Source organism: Neolamprologus multifasciatus, chromosome 23 (genome assembly GCF_963576455.1).
Source record: "Neolamprologus multifasciatus chromosome 23, fNeoMul1.2, whole genome shotgun sequence".
NCBI lineage: Eukaryota > Metazoa > Chordata > Actinopteri > Cichliformes > Cichlidae > Neolamprologus > Neolamprologus multifasciatus.
This window is the reverse complement of record NC_140460.1, coordinates 20,934,145-20,948,593: the sequence shown is the minus strand read 5'-3', so window position 1 is coordinate 20,948,593 and position 14,449 is coordinate 20,934,145. Positions and strand designations below refer to the sequence as shown.

Below are 14,449 nucleotides of genomic sequence, written 5' to 3'. Positions count from 1 at the left end.
GTGAGGCTTCTGAAATGGGACGGTCTAGCCTCCGTCACGCTGCCCAGGTTGCCTAGCAACCACGATACTAACAGCTGGAAACGTTTCATTTAGCTTTGTTTGACAGAAATGAAGGAGAAAATATTTTGTTCATTTGTTTGTTTGTTTTCACATGAGCTTTGTTTGATTTGTTGAGTATCTGAGGCTGAGACCACGGGACTGTAAAACATGATTGTTGGGCTTCATTTCTGTACTGAAGAGTCATTTTAAGATTAGCTAGCTATCTGTATGTTAACAGACCGTCAGATATCGTAGTTAAATATGCTTCTTTAAAATGATATCAACATTTTGGAGCATGATTTGGTATTTAATTGTTTTGTATGACCATAAAAACTGTGTTATCATCTTTACTAGAAATTCACTAATAATAATGGGAATTCCATTTCTCTTCACTTCTTTATCATTGGCAGGAACATACAGGAACAAAAACAAAGTGTTAAAGCCCTCAAAACTGAACTGTATTCACAAAAAAAATGGTTCCCAGAAGAATATTGTGGGTATGCAGTCACCTACAAAAACATGCAACAGGCAACAGATGTGTTCAGCCTTGGATGGCTTATTTATTACTAGAAATTGTCTACATTTTGCAGTAAATGAAGATTTTTTTTTTAAGCTGTTGAATTGCTAGAGTGTAGTCTGGTATTACTGCATACATTTTTTTAATGATATTTTTATTCCATGTAGACCAGTCAGTCTTCTGTAAGAGCTGTCATTTCCAGTGATGGGAATAACAAGTAACGGCGTTACAAACGGCGTTAACTTTTTCAGTAACGAGTAATCTAACTAATTACTACTTCTATTGTTACAACGCCGTTACCGTTACTAACAAGAAAATGCCATGTGGTTGCGTTACTATTTTTCAACAACCAGATGGTTGAAGCTGTCTTCAGCTTACCGCACCTTACCGCATCAGTTGTACAGAAGTAGCTGTCTATGTAAGTAATCTGGGCGCTACAGCTTTAAGCAGCTGCGCGCGCTCCCGCGGACAGCAATCACTTTCTAGCAGACAATCACTTTTTGGCACTTTTTTGCAGCTAGGGGGGCAAAACAATTGCATGAGTGCTGCTGTTTGACTGAGGAAGAATAAAGTAGTCGTGGTAAGCCAATCACATGACTCCTTCAAGATGACAAAGCAACAAGGTGATATTTACCAGTTTTTAAATTGTGTTGATAGGCCACATAAAACCAGAGTCATGATAAACAATATATATGCGGCGTTTTGTCCTGATTAGTTTCGTCACGTTTACTGTCTAAGGACAACGCTAGCAAGCACTCTCTGCTTATGACCAAAAAAATACCCCAAAACAACCCCCCCCCCCCCCCAAAAAAAAAAAAAAAACCCACCCCTTTCGTGTTGGTGGAAAAATGCACCATGTTAACCAATCAAAAAATATATGACAACATGACATTTGGATGTTTAGGAAGAGGGGGGAGTTTTAGGAGTGAGAGAGAGAGAGAGAGCAGAAAGAGAGAGAGAGAGACAGCAGAAAAAGAGAGAGAGCGAGTTTTGAGATGTGAGAGATTTGTGATGTTTAGCGTGTTTGGAGTGTGTAATTAATGTGTTGTCTTGTGTAGTTAGTGTGTAGTGTTGTGGATAGTTTTGTGCGGTGTGTCAAAACAATGAGGCGACTGCTGTCTCCAGGTAAAAAACAGAAGTGATGCACCTGCTGCTGTCAGAGCTGCAGGTATCAGGCTGTGATGTTCTCCTTTATAGTGGACAGAAATATTTGGAGTGGCACAAATACTTTGTGTGGCATCTTATTGAATGCAGAACAGCTGATTGTTATGCAAATAGTTTAAAATGGTTATTTAAATAAAAGGTCAAAGGTAAATGGATGCAAATAACTTTGTTTGCAAAATAAAATTGACAATTTATATTTGCATTTAAAGTTATGAACATGATTCATTAAACATGTTTGTGGTTGTTACAGTAAAAAAAAATATCCATTTTCTACTCTGATTTTACGTTTTTTTTTGTCTGATTATAGATCAATTGTGTTAATACAGTATGTCAAAATGAAAACATAACTGTAAATTCAGACATGTGAGGTTGTGCTGAAAAGAATGATACCAAACAAGGCAAAGTGAATAGTTTTTAAAGGTGAAATATAGAGGAAACATCAAAAGTAGTTAAAAATGGCCAATAATACCCTGGAAAAAATGTTAAACTTTTTTTTTTAAAGTAACGCAATAGTTACTTTTCAAGTAATTAATTACTTTTAGAATCTTGTAACTCAGTTACTAACTCAGTTACTTTTTTGAAGAAGTAACTAGTAACTATAATGAATTACCTTTTCAAAGTAACTTGCCCAGCACTGGTCATTTCTATCTTCAGCTGTAATGTGCCATTATTTAGAGACTGAAATAGATCAGACCACTGAGATAATTTAAACACATCCGTGTGTCCATGTTGCATGCTGGTTTGCATTTGTGCACTGGAATAACGTGTGTGTGCGTGTTTTGTTAGGTTTTGTATGTCAGTTTTGAGTGTCGAACAAGCAGACAGATGGTTGTTGAAGAGAATGGGGGATATGTATTATTCAGATCGAATGAGACTGAAGTTTAATGGCAGAGTGACACACATTAGATGTGACAGAATGAGTCCAATACCACACACATGCACAGACACAAACACAGAGTGCAGGTGTATCTTCTTTTTATTGCTGAAACATGTTGGAGTTGTTTGACACAGTTGTGAAGATCACATCGAGCTGTCTGTCACAGCCAAACTTTCATGAGTCGATCAAGACCAGCTGAGGATCATTTGGCTCAATTTTGCAAAATGTAAACACTTCTGTCCAGTACTGATGAAAATATTTGTAATAGATTAAAGCTATGTGCTGAGCCCAAAACTTCAGATTACAAGGTAGAGTCTAAATATTGATGCTGGTCCCCTGGTACTCCAGTACAGGTGTCCATCTCAACGCTAACGTTAAAGTGGTGTGACAGGGCCATGTGAGATTATATAGTTTTACTGGCTCACAATGAAGCAAATTTAATTAATTCATATACTACTGGTTAAATACTGTAGACATACACTGGACCCCCTTTTACCACCAAAGCAGCTGCACATCCAAAATGAATATCTCATTACATCACATGCCAAGGGTGCTCTATTGGCTTAAGATCTGGTGACTGTGGAGGCCATTTGAGTACAGCGAACTCATTGTCATGTTCAAGAAACCTTTTTGAGATGACTGTGACACAGTGTGTTATCCTGCTGGAAGCAGCCATCAGAAGACAAGAACAATGTGGAGATAAAGGGATGGACATGAGGCCCAGTATAATACTAACGTGACCAGAGGGTGTCAAAAAATATCATTTACACCATTACACCACCAACAGCCTGAAGAACTGATAAAAGGCAGGACTGAGCCATGCTTTCATGTTGTTTACTCCAAATTCTGACCCTATCATGTCAGTGTCGAAGAAGAAATCAAGACTCATCAGACCACACAAGCTTTCTCCTATGTTATCCAATTTTAGTGGGCCCATGTAAACGTGGCACTAAATGTGGTCTTCTGCTGTATTCAGAGATGCTTTTCTGCATACTTTGGTTGTAACAAGTTAGTTATTAGTTAGTGGTTTATTTGCTGTTGTCCATTTCAACAAGGCATTTCGCCCAGAGAACTCTCTTTTTCAGACCATTCTGTAAACTCTTGCAAGGAAAATGTAGTAAAAAATTGATAGCTAAATGACAAGAAATGCCATGCCTCCTTTAGACTTATATGCTTATGAAGGAGATTTGCCCAGCTGCGTTAGCACCTCTCTTGGCCAATCCAAGAATACAGATGAAAACATTAGTTTTGGAGAGTCCATCAACAGGAGTTTTTGTCAATGGACCTTACTTGACTTTATTACAACAAACTGGCAAAAATAGAGGCTAATAAGAGGCTTGATGTCATGTACCAGGAAAACATTATTCCTATCTGAAAGTATCATTCTTTCACCATCTTCGTAAAACACACATTCTGGAGAGGTTGCTAGCACGTTAAGAAAACCTCTGCTGCTGTGCCATGTACACCTTTGTGATTATTTTCATTTACCACATATTTGATGTAAACCCTCAGCTCTCCACATTATAGGTGCTTTATTTTATTTATTTGTTTTTTCCTTGGGATAAAATCCAGCTTGTGTTTGTCACTTTGCCTCCTGTGCCAAACAATCCAAATGAATTATGCAAGTTCTCCAAGTGCACAAAGTCATCCAGTCAAACCTACAGTAATTGTTGTCTCTATTACACTACTATTAGTTAACTATCAGTTAGCCTGTTGGTTTTAGTTAGGGTTTGGTGTCGTTTACACCCTAAACAGTCTTTGGATATCTTCCAATTAAGAAGCTCAGCCTGGTTAAAATGACTTGTCCACGTTGGTGCAGTTCCTCACTTCTCGCAATGCCTCAGTTAAGCATAATGAATAATTATGATTCTCCATCTGAAATGTGCTTGGTTTGAAGGGAGAATGTTTATGGCTGAAATCCTGCGAAATGAATAATTTATTCACTCGTCATTCCGCAGCTTCGCACTGTATTTCTATGTCAGCCGTGAGCAGTATAGCCTACAAAAGAGGTCAAAAGTTAGTCCAGGGTGGAGCGTCACAGCATATGGTAAACCTGCTATAGAAGATGGAGGTTAAACAAATGCTCACATGGTGTGTAATTTAGACAAAAGACCTTCTAGTGATTTTTCTTTCTAATCTGGGGAAAGGGGATTAGATTAAATCTGTTGCATGCCGACTGTGACATCACCGCTGGCCCATTTCACAATCACAAAGAGCTGCAGGCACTGCAGCTGAGACCTTTGAGCTGCCAAACCAGAACCAGGGCTCGAACGTTTGTCGACCAGGATTCACATTCACCACTAAAAACGCATAAAGGCTTCTCTCAAGGCCTTAGAAAAGAGGGTGAGGGGAGGGGGTTCCTAATGGAGTTTGTTTCCATTAGGGCTGCCCACTGAGACTCAGTCCTCTGTTTTCAGTGCCCTGACCTTCATGAAATGCACTGTGGACCACATGACATAAAAATGAACTATTGTACTCACAGTGCCAACATGAAGTGATACAAGCAGAGGTAGACCGCACACACACAACCACTGTCATGGACAACTAGTGCTTGTATTTTTTATCCTCACCTGAAAATTTTCACCCTGTGTTCTTTTCTCTCTGGAAGCAAAATGAAGCCAGCATGGAAAACTGCAGTTCCTCTAATGTCCACTTGAGGCTGGCCCCCAAACTAAGCCGATTCTTATAGATTCCCATATTAAAATGTCCAGTATTGTAGCAGAATTAAAAAGGTTTACAGCCTGTTTTCCAATAACTCAGCTAGGAAGGCTTAAAGTACTTTGACAGATGGATGCTGACAGAGGGAGCTGACTAACAGGGTTGCTGCCTTTGTAAACATTTTCAATAGAATCACCAGGTAAATATCATGGCTCGCTGTTTTTATAGCAGTTAAAAAATGAATTTAAACACAACCAAAAACAAAGCAGTTCAGTTGATTATTATACAGCTCAATAACAAAGTGAAATCTAATGTGAAATCGAAAATAATCCCACTAAAGTAAAATAAGCATACATTCAAATGCTTGCATAAGAAGGTTAAATTTCTCAAATTTAAGATGCCAACATAAAACAGAATTAAAAATAGCTGTGTATAGTAAAAAAGAATATGGTAAAAAAAACAAAACAGATTAAATCACAGTCTATCGGACAATGCACTGCAGTATTAAGTATTGTGACAGTGCATCCTTGATATATTAACATGACAATATTGAATATCTCACAACCATTTTCAAATATTTCAGTTTTATTGTGTTTGATCTCATCTATAATAATTGGCGCCCAATATGCCTAATTAATATTTTATGCATTTACAAATCCCCATCGGGAGGTTGGAGGGGTTCAGCACTCACACTGACTCAAGGTCTTACACAGCAGAGACACTTTTCATTGGAAACAACATAGTGAAGTTAATGAAATATAAACTGCTTGACTAAGCTAGGAAATATAGTTTGGGTTATATATAATGGCTTCAGCTTTTTGTTGTTGTTGCCATGGTAACTATTCACTTCTAAAGAGTCTGGAAAACAAAAATACTACCTGCAGCTATTACAGTTTATGGATGTAGCTGGTAATAAAAACTAACAATACATACGCCAGCTCAGTCAGGCTGCTGAGTGGTGGAATTTGTTTCTTAAAGGCCTTTTTAAGGTGTAGGTAGGTGCTTAGGATGTTGAGAAAAAGCTAACTAAATGTTTTCACTCATCACACTTTATTAGTGTAGAAAATAGAAAAGGAAAAGAAAAAAGCGGTATGACGGCTGCAAACATCCAAACTATGGATATTCATGTGAAGTCCTACATCCAAAATTGAGAGATCTCAGTTTCAAAGGAACTTCATGAGTGCAAGGTTAAGCTGCTTCAGCCGTGTTAGCATCTGAGAGAGAAAATGGAATCAAGCTGTAATGACGAGCAGAGATGGGCAGTAACGCGTTACTTGTAACGTGTTACTGTAATCCGATTACTTTTTTTAAGTAACGGGTAAAGTAAGGGATTACTATTGCAAAAACGGTAATTAGATTACCGTTACTTTCCCGTAGGAACGCTGCGTTACTGTGTTACTAAAACCGTGATTTTTTTTGCGAGAATGTCTCATGACAGTGACGTAAGCGAGTGCCACGTTCGTGACAACAGCTGTGTGCAGATCAACAATGGATAATATATCAAGTGCGGGAGTGAGTATGAGCGTGCAACGTTTAAAGCATGTAAGTACTGACCTTACTTTAAGTTTGATTCCATAAAAAGTGACAAAAACATTAGCATCCGTTGTGCGTGGAAAGAAAACTTCTTTTTACAGCGAAAAAAACTCCCTAAACTTCCAAGCAAGCTCCGAGTGTGCTACGACGTAATGGGAAATTCACAGAGAAACTCACGGATTCTTCCACTGACCGCTGCGGCACACCTGCACCAGGGTAAACCTCCGCCTACCCAACTCCTGCTTTACAGGTGAAAATAGAGCAAAAGGACCGCTGAGTCTTTGACTTTATTTATTTTCTGCTGTGTTTTACTTGCATCTATTTGAAAGACTGAGTGTAAACACACACAAAAAAAAAATATTATGTGCTGGAATGTGCAGAAAATAGTTTTAAATATTAAACAAATTTCTTCCAGTCAGAGAATGTTGCATATAATTTACAGTAATTTTTGCTTGATGCATAAAGTTAAAAGATTAAAACTAATAAAACAAGTTTTAAAAAGGGACTTTTCCATTTGATTACATTTCGTATGATGGATTATGTAGAAAAAGTAGAATTGGGCTGAAAGATCTATCACTTTATCACCTATTCAGGTTGTAAATTGGGTTTTTAAAAAGTAACTAAGTAACTAATTACTTTTGAAAATAAGTAATCAGTAAAGTATCAGGATTACTTTTTGGGGGAAGTAATCAGTAATTAGTTACTGATTACTTTTTTCAAGTAACTTGACCAACACTGATGACAAGTCAAGAAAAGGGGGATGAAGTAATTTCCCTCAAAATGAAGAAAAAAGCAAAAAAGCAAGCACTTGTGAAAACCTCATAGCCCACCAAAACATCGTCCGAGATTTAAAGCGTCTACTTCAAAATTGTCGCAGTCATGGGCTGGAGACTGAAGAGTACGCTGAGGAGTTATTTTGGCTACAACAACAGGTGAAGGAAATGCAGGAAAATGCCACCTGCAGAGTGAGTCCGGAGGCTGCTCAAAACAAGGCCTTAACTTTCCAGCTGAAGGAGACTCTAAAAGTTGTTAGTTGAGTTGTTAATTCAAAATTAAAAACATCCCGCAATTAAATCAAAGGTACTCAAAACTTAAAACAAGCCTGAACGCAGCAGGTTCCTTTGGTGCTGCAAGCACTTCAAGCAATGTTTCAGTTCAGGTACAGTTGACAGCGGGTACAGTTTAGCTTCACAGTGAAACACAATGACTCAGTTGTCCATCTTCAAAAAAGGTGTCCAAAGGTAATTTCTCTTTCCTTATTGCTAGTGTCCTTGTCACTACTGGCAGAATCAGATGGTGCCTGCAACTCATTCAAGTTAATAGGTAGACCAATTCCAAGAATGGACGGTCATGTTTGCTGCAACAGGAATCTTTGCTAGGTCTCCCAGCACAGAATGTAGAGGTGACACAAGGGAATGGATATGCAAAAGAAGAGCTGGACAAAATTGTAGAAGGGCATCAACTCCACGGCAGGGCTAATTATAGACACTAAAAGCTGCTTGGAAGAATTCCAGTCAGTAAAAATCTACAAGTTTGTGCTGCAGTTGAGAATCTGTCCCTGTAAAAACAGTAATCTTTGGAATTGAAAACTGAAAGCACTATTCAAACCTCAACCTAAATTAAATAACAGATTTATAAAACAAAGTTTATGTTGGCTAATGTCTTCAGCTCTATCATATGTGACATATCCGTGTCCCATCTGGTAGAAAAATATTCCACTACCACAACCCCACCTCACATCAGCTTTCATTTATCCAGGCAGTCGCCTCAGTCACTGTGTCTCTGGATCTGGGATCTCTTTGATGAATCATTCAAAGGACGATGCACTCTAACTAATTTGAGTCATGCCTCCTGGCTTTGGGGAGCAGTCATGCTCTTCTCATTGGTTAAACATCGGCAGCGACACAGTGAACAAACAGAGCAACATACAGTGGAGGCCTTGCAGCACAAGGGCCCTGAATCAAACAAGCTGCTCCTGAGAATAATCTGATTATTTTTGTCTCCGTGGGGCAGAGCTAATACTGATCCAGGATGACTGCTCTTTCACACGTTGTGTGGTACTGTCAGCGCTGCTGCAGGATCAAGATTTTTTTCCCCAAAAGCTGTCAGTGTTATTTTATGCTTCTCCCTCGCCACATTTTAAAGTGAATAATTGTACTTTTTACTGCAAAACGTGTATCTGACAGACGCAGTTATGTCTCCAATTAATATTTTATATACTAAAAAACAGATGACGTCTTTAGAAATTGTGCACTAGTATGATTAAACAAGTGGTTTCCAACCATTTGGTTTGTAGACTCATTCCTTAACCTTTGTAGGTAGCTTTATCTAAACCTCTTTTTTAAAATCAAGATGAAGAAAAGTCTATAAAATTCACATATTTGTGAACATATATATATATATATATATATATCGCTCAGATGTATAATGTGGCCCCACTAAAGTCTGGAAATCTGAAATAAATGAAATAGTGACTTTTATTTTGATGGTATTTCCTTTTATTTTGTAATGTTGTGGGATTAGTATTTTTATTCTTTCATCATTTGGGCGAGGCTTGTAACAAACATCCCAAGACATCATTGCTTTGGTTGTGTCAGATGAGCCTGGTTCTGCTGGAAGTTTCTTCCTGTTAAAAGGGAGTTCTTCCTTCCCACTGTCACCTAATGCTTGCTCACAGAGGGGCTGTCTGATTTTAGGTGTCTTCTCCTTAATTCTACAGCGTGTAGCTGGGATTTGGTGTTATACAAATAAACTAGAATTGAATTAAATTTGTAATGTCATTTGACTTTTTATTAATTATTAATAATAGAGATTTTATTTATTTTCATTTATTTGTTTCATTGTAATTCATGGATTTCTTTTTAATGCACCAGAAGTCATCTGGAACCAAGTAGTGGGAAGACCTTTACCTTTTTCTTCAGTTTCACAACTCAGTTGTTTCTGACCATAATCACTTAAATCACAACAATCTGCTTGTCCCGTGAACATTATGTTCATAAATGCTGATAAAATAACACAAATAAACAAAAAAAAACCAACACATTTTGTTTTGCTTTTTTATCAATACAGTATCAAAAATTTAACATAGTTTACATCCTTCAGTTTTTCGTTCATTTTCTCCTGCTAATTAATCCAGGTTTACCATATAAGAATTTACGACAGGACATCCTCACTTATTGGTGCCCATTTCCAAACAGGATGTTACATTTGAGTACTTTGTTAAACCTATGAGGTAGCCTGACATGCAGCTTCCCAGAAAGATATGTACACATTGTGGTAACATAGACAGTAATATGAGGTATAACCAGAATATACTGATTAATAGGGAGATCCAAAAGTCCAAAGAGAGACCATAGAAAGTGAAAGACATTCTGAAAGTACTGCGAAATAAGCACCAGCAATGGGAAGTGGGTGGGAACCAAGAGAAACGTGTCCCTGCTTCCAGGAGAGCCACTGAAGTGACTGCCAGTGAAATTGAAGAATGGAGCTGACTGAGCTGGTAGTAAATACATTAGAGCGGTGGTGACTATATATATATATACATATATATATATATATATATATATATATATATATATATATATATATATATATACACAGTGGCATGAATCAATTTTATTGGAATTTCACATGAAATGAATGAGAGACCATACAATACAATACAATACAAAGTGGTGTACACATGAGAGGTGGAATGAAAGTCATACATGATTCCAAACATTTTTTACAAATAAATAACTGCAAAGTGGAGTTAGTGCAAAAAACAAAACAAAAACCCCCAACACTATTTAGTCATTTATAAATTTCCTTTCTCTTAAAACTGGGACTTCTTCATATGAACAAACTGGCTCTAATTTAGAATTTATTTAAGAATGTTACCTTTTTTTGTTTCTGTTTAAATTGCTTCATTTAGCGCACACGTTGTATTTCTATTTTGGCACTAACTGTCTTCCACACATTGCTCCTCGGAGCAGAGCGCAATGGAGACGAGGAGGTGGTTCAGTAAAGATGGGTGGGGGAGTCCAGAGCTCCAGCTGGTGTTTGGCTAATGACGCGGGATCAGGTGGAGGAAAAGCTCCTTATAGAGGGGAGGGGGACAGAAATATTGTGACAGAGTGGTGAAAGGCGCATTCGCTCCGCGGACAGCGCATCAGCACCGAGCAACAGCAGCAGCAGCTGTTAGGACAGCTCCCGACTCTTCGTACGGACTTCATCCCCACTATCTGCTCAATCGACGGGCCACCGGCCGGTTCCTGCTCCCCGCGTGGGTTTGTGTTTGAGGAATCGCGCCACAGGAGGCGTTAAAGAGGCTTACTCCAGGTAAGACGGATTCCTGCTTTTTAATCTGCAGGTTAAGTGCGCCAGTTTCTAAGGTTAACAAGAAGATCCCAGTTTACAAACTTCATGTAAAGCGGAAAGAAAATGCGTGAACTGTCTGAAGAATCACACAACTGTTTATTACTGCTTATTTATTTTATGCAAAACCCCAATAGGAGAGCTTTTACCATAGTTTGCTTACTGACCCCCCCCCCCCCCCCCCCACACACACACACACACACAAACACACACACACACACCTTGAATCCATCGAAAATATAGTAACTATTGTAAATTACCTTTAAAACTGATGCTATTCTGTGTGTTGGAGTGAACATGTTTATCTACTGACATTTGATATAAATATGTTTCTTTTTAAAATTTCTTTACACCTGACAGTGAAACTGCTGCCTGAGGAGCACATGTACACCTTTCAGTATGTCTGTACACCTGCTCCTGTGTGTTTTGTAAGTCCCTTTTTGAGAAGACAAATGGTCAAATTTAAGTTTTTCCCCAAAAAATAATCGATGCAGAAGCAGATGTAGGACAAGAAAAGAAAAGAAAAAGATTCGTGAAGTTTCTTAAGCACTTATCGAGTTCAGGATATTGAGGATGGCATTCAGTTTACTTTAGTTATTATTGTAATTCACTTTTAATACAGGTTACTTTAATTAAGTGCTCTGACTTAAAATTGTTGTTTTCTGCCCATTTTAAATATCTCTCAGTATGGTTTGAAGTTTGACCTTTTGTGATACCACACAGTTCAAATATCATGTCTGCTTCTTGATCAAAAAACCATCCAAAAATATGAGAGATATCAATGAAAACCATTGTCAATGTACAGCAGGAGTGTCAAACCTGTGTCCAATCTGGGTCACTGGGTAACCTCACAAAGTGTGAAAATTGCAGTGGAGTCATTAATTACAGACATTATCGATACGACACAACACCTGCTGTGGTGATGCAGCGGTGCTTCATCACAGTGAAAACATCTGGAAAGTTAAAATTATTTCTAGGATGATGTAAGTTGCTTCAAATAAAAGATGTGAAATACTTCTGTTTAGTTTCAACAAAGCAATGGCTGTGTATCTTTCCTCTTTGATCTGTAATCGTGTGGTGCATGTAATGACAGCTGTGTCACTGAATGTGGAAAGACGTTGACACATCATTGAAAAACGCACTTATTTTTTTTAAAGATGTCAGGATGTTCCACCGTTTTATGAATAATTTAATGAGAAATCTAACCTTCTTGTGATCAAATTGGGCCCTATGTGACCTAGGAAGTGCCCATGTTTATGTGCTATTGAAGAGTAAGGTTTCAGGCAGAGGTAAAGGAAAATAAGCAGCGCTGTAATAAAATTAAATCTGTAAGCATTTAATTCAAGTTGGGGTTCATTTACTCAAGATTTATAGACATTTTGTACACAAATACTTCAGGAATAATAGGAAAACCCCCAAATATTTCTGTTAAATAAAATAAGACAAACTCATTGCCTTCAGTAGATGCCGGTCAGCTGTGCTGGTGCAACACGTTCTCACTCCCAAAGCGTAACATTTTACGTTAGGTGACAAATCGTCAACATATTACGTTTTGGGCTACCCACCACGTTCCTGAATGACGACCTCGGAAAAATGAGGAAATATGAGAACCGTATGGACTCAATCTACACATGTTCGCTCTTTTTCTTCAAATCGCTTAGAAACACGCTATTTAACATCATTAAAGTCTTGGTTAAGGTCAGGAAAAAGGTTATGGTTAGGGCTAGGGATAAGGTTCGGTTTAGGGCTGGAATACAGGGCTGGAACGTCTATTACCGCGGGAGCGTCATTGCACTGGATTTCAGCCATAACCCGCCGCGTACCATAAGAACGCCGAAGGCCTCCTTTCGCGTTCCTCAGGAACGCCGCGGGACGTGACAAAACGTCGGCATGTTACGCCTCGGGAGTGAGAACGGGCTGGCTGGTGTCACCAACAAGCAGCTATTCAGGGCTCAGGAAAATCCCTGAATTTTAGCTGAAAGAGTCGATTAATGTAACCTAAAATCATCTGATCATCATTCCAGATTTTAAAATGTGGCACTTTGTTGCTTTACTGTTTGTTTGTTTGTTTGTTTTAGTCTAATGAACTGAACATTTGGCTTTCTTAGTGTATTAATGCTGTATTAATTCTTAGATAACCATTAACTGTGACTTGGACCTTGGAAAGATGTAAAAGTTAAAGTCAGATCCTGGAGCAGGATAGAAAACAAGAGTGACATTTCAGAACGTGAAATCGATGCTTTTTAAGATTTTTCTGCAGACACCCAGCTCTGTGTGAGCTCATCTCTGCCCAGTAAACCCCTCCGCCCTCATGACCCCATGTGTTATAACAGATAAGAATGGCAGCAAGCATACATTCAGCCACTTCCGCAACAATGAGCCATAAACAAGATGTTTTCTGAGGCTTGTTCAAGATCAGTTCAGTTCCTTACATTAAGAGACGACTGTGCACAGGGATTTGCAAGGACGAAATTCTGGGTGCAGTTTTGTGAACACTTCTGTTCTTTTCTTCTTTGTCGTCGTTGCAAATGTTTAATCACATTGCCACCTTCTTCTTCTCTGAAAACTTTTGTCTGCATGAACTGGGCTTTTAAAGTCAGGAGAAAGTAGATCTTGTCATCTTCTCTAACTGAAACTTCTAAATGCAGCTCAAGTATGGGAACAGAGGGCATTTACAGCATTTATAAAGTCAGTAAAACACACAGATTGAGCATTTCTATTTTTGTTTAATCCTTACATTGTTGCCTTTCAGACGTGTCTGCACTCTAACTAACTGATTTGTAGTCACTGGGTACCATCTGCACATACCTGGAAATGCTTTCTAATGATATTGTGAACAAGAAACATAACATGAAAGATATCGAAGCTACTACAAAAAACTGTGGAGCTCCATAGCTAATATTGAGGAAGACTTTATAAGAACAGTTTGGAATCTGTTAGATTAATATGATTCAGACCAGAGCATCCAAGTTATTTTCTGTGAGCCCAGCTGAAGTCAGAGAGAGGGTGACAATCATTAACCCTATTTAATGATTATTTCCTCTGTTTCTCTATCTTCCGTTTGCTCATCACTTCAGAAACACTGAGCATATAAAACCACTAATAAAAAAAACACAAGTTGAGCATTTCATGTTGCATTTGAGGTTGACATTGCTGCAGACCTAACTGTAAATTGAAGACTGTAGATGCTTTTCTTTTCATTTTCTTTCATTTACTGTATTTTTAGTCACAACAGCAGTTGTCTCAGTCTGACACAGTAAGATAAGATGCTACAATGCTGGAGAGAGAACCATAACAATCAGATC

The 14,449-nt window shown here is 38.3% G+C and overlaps 1 protein-coding gene across 1 annotated transcript in view; it reads left to right on the top strand.

Moving 5' to 3' along the window:
- The first annotated feature begins 10,761 nt into the window (after window positions 1-10,761).
- The window catches only part of LOC146491485 (prolactin receptor-like), a 60,848-nt gene continuing 57,160 nt past the window's right edge, over window positions 10,762-14,449 (top strand). The window contains exon 1 of the mRNA XM_085152471.1: window positions 10,762-11,108. The gene's annotated coding sequence lies outside the window, so the exon portion shown is untranslated. The remainder of the gene's footprint in view (window positions 11,109-14,449) is intronic.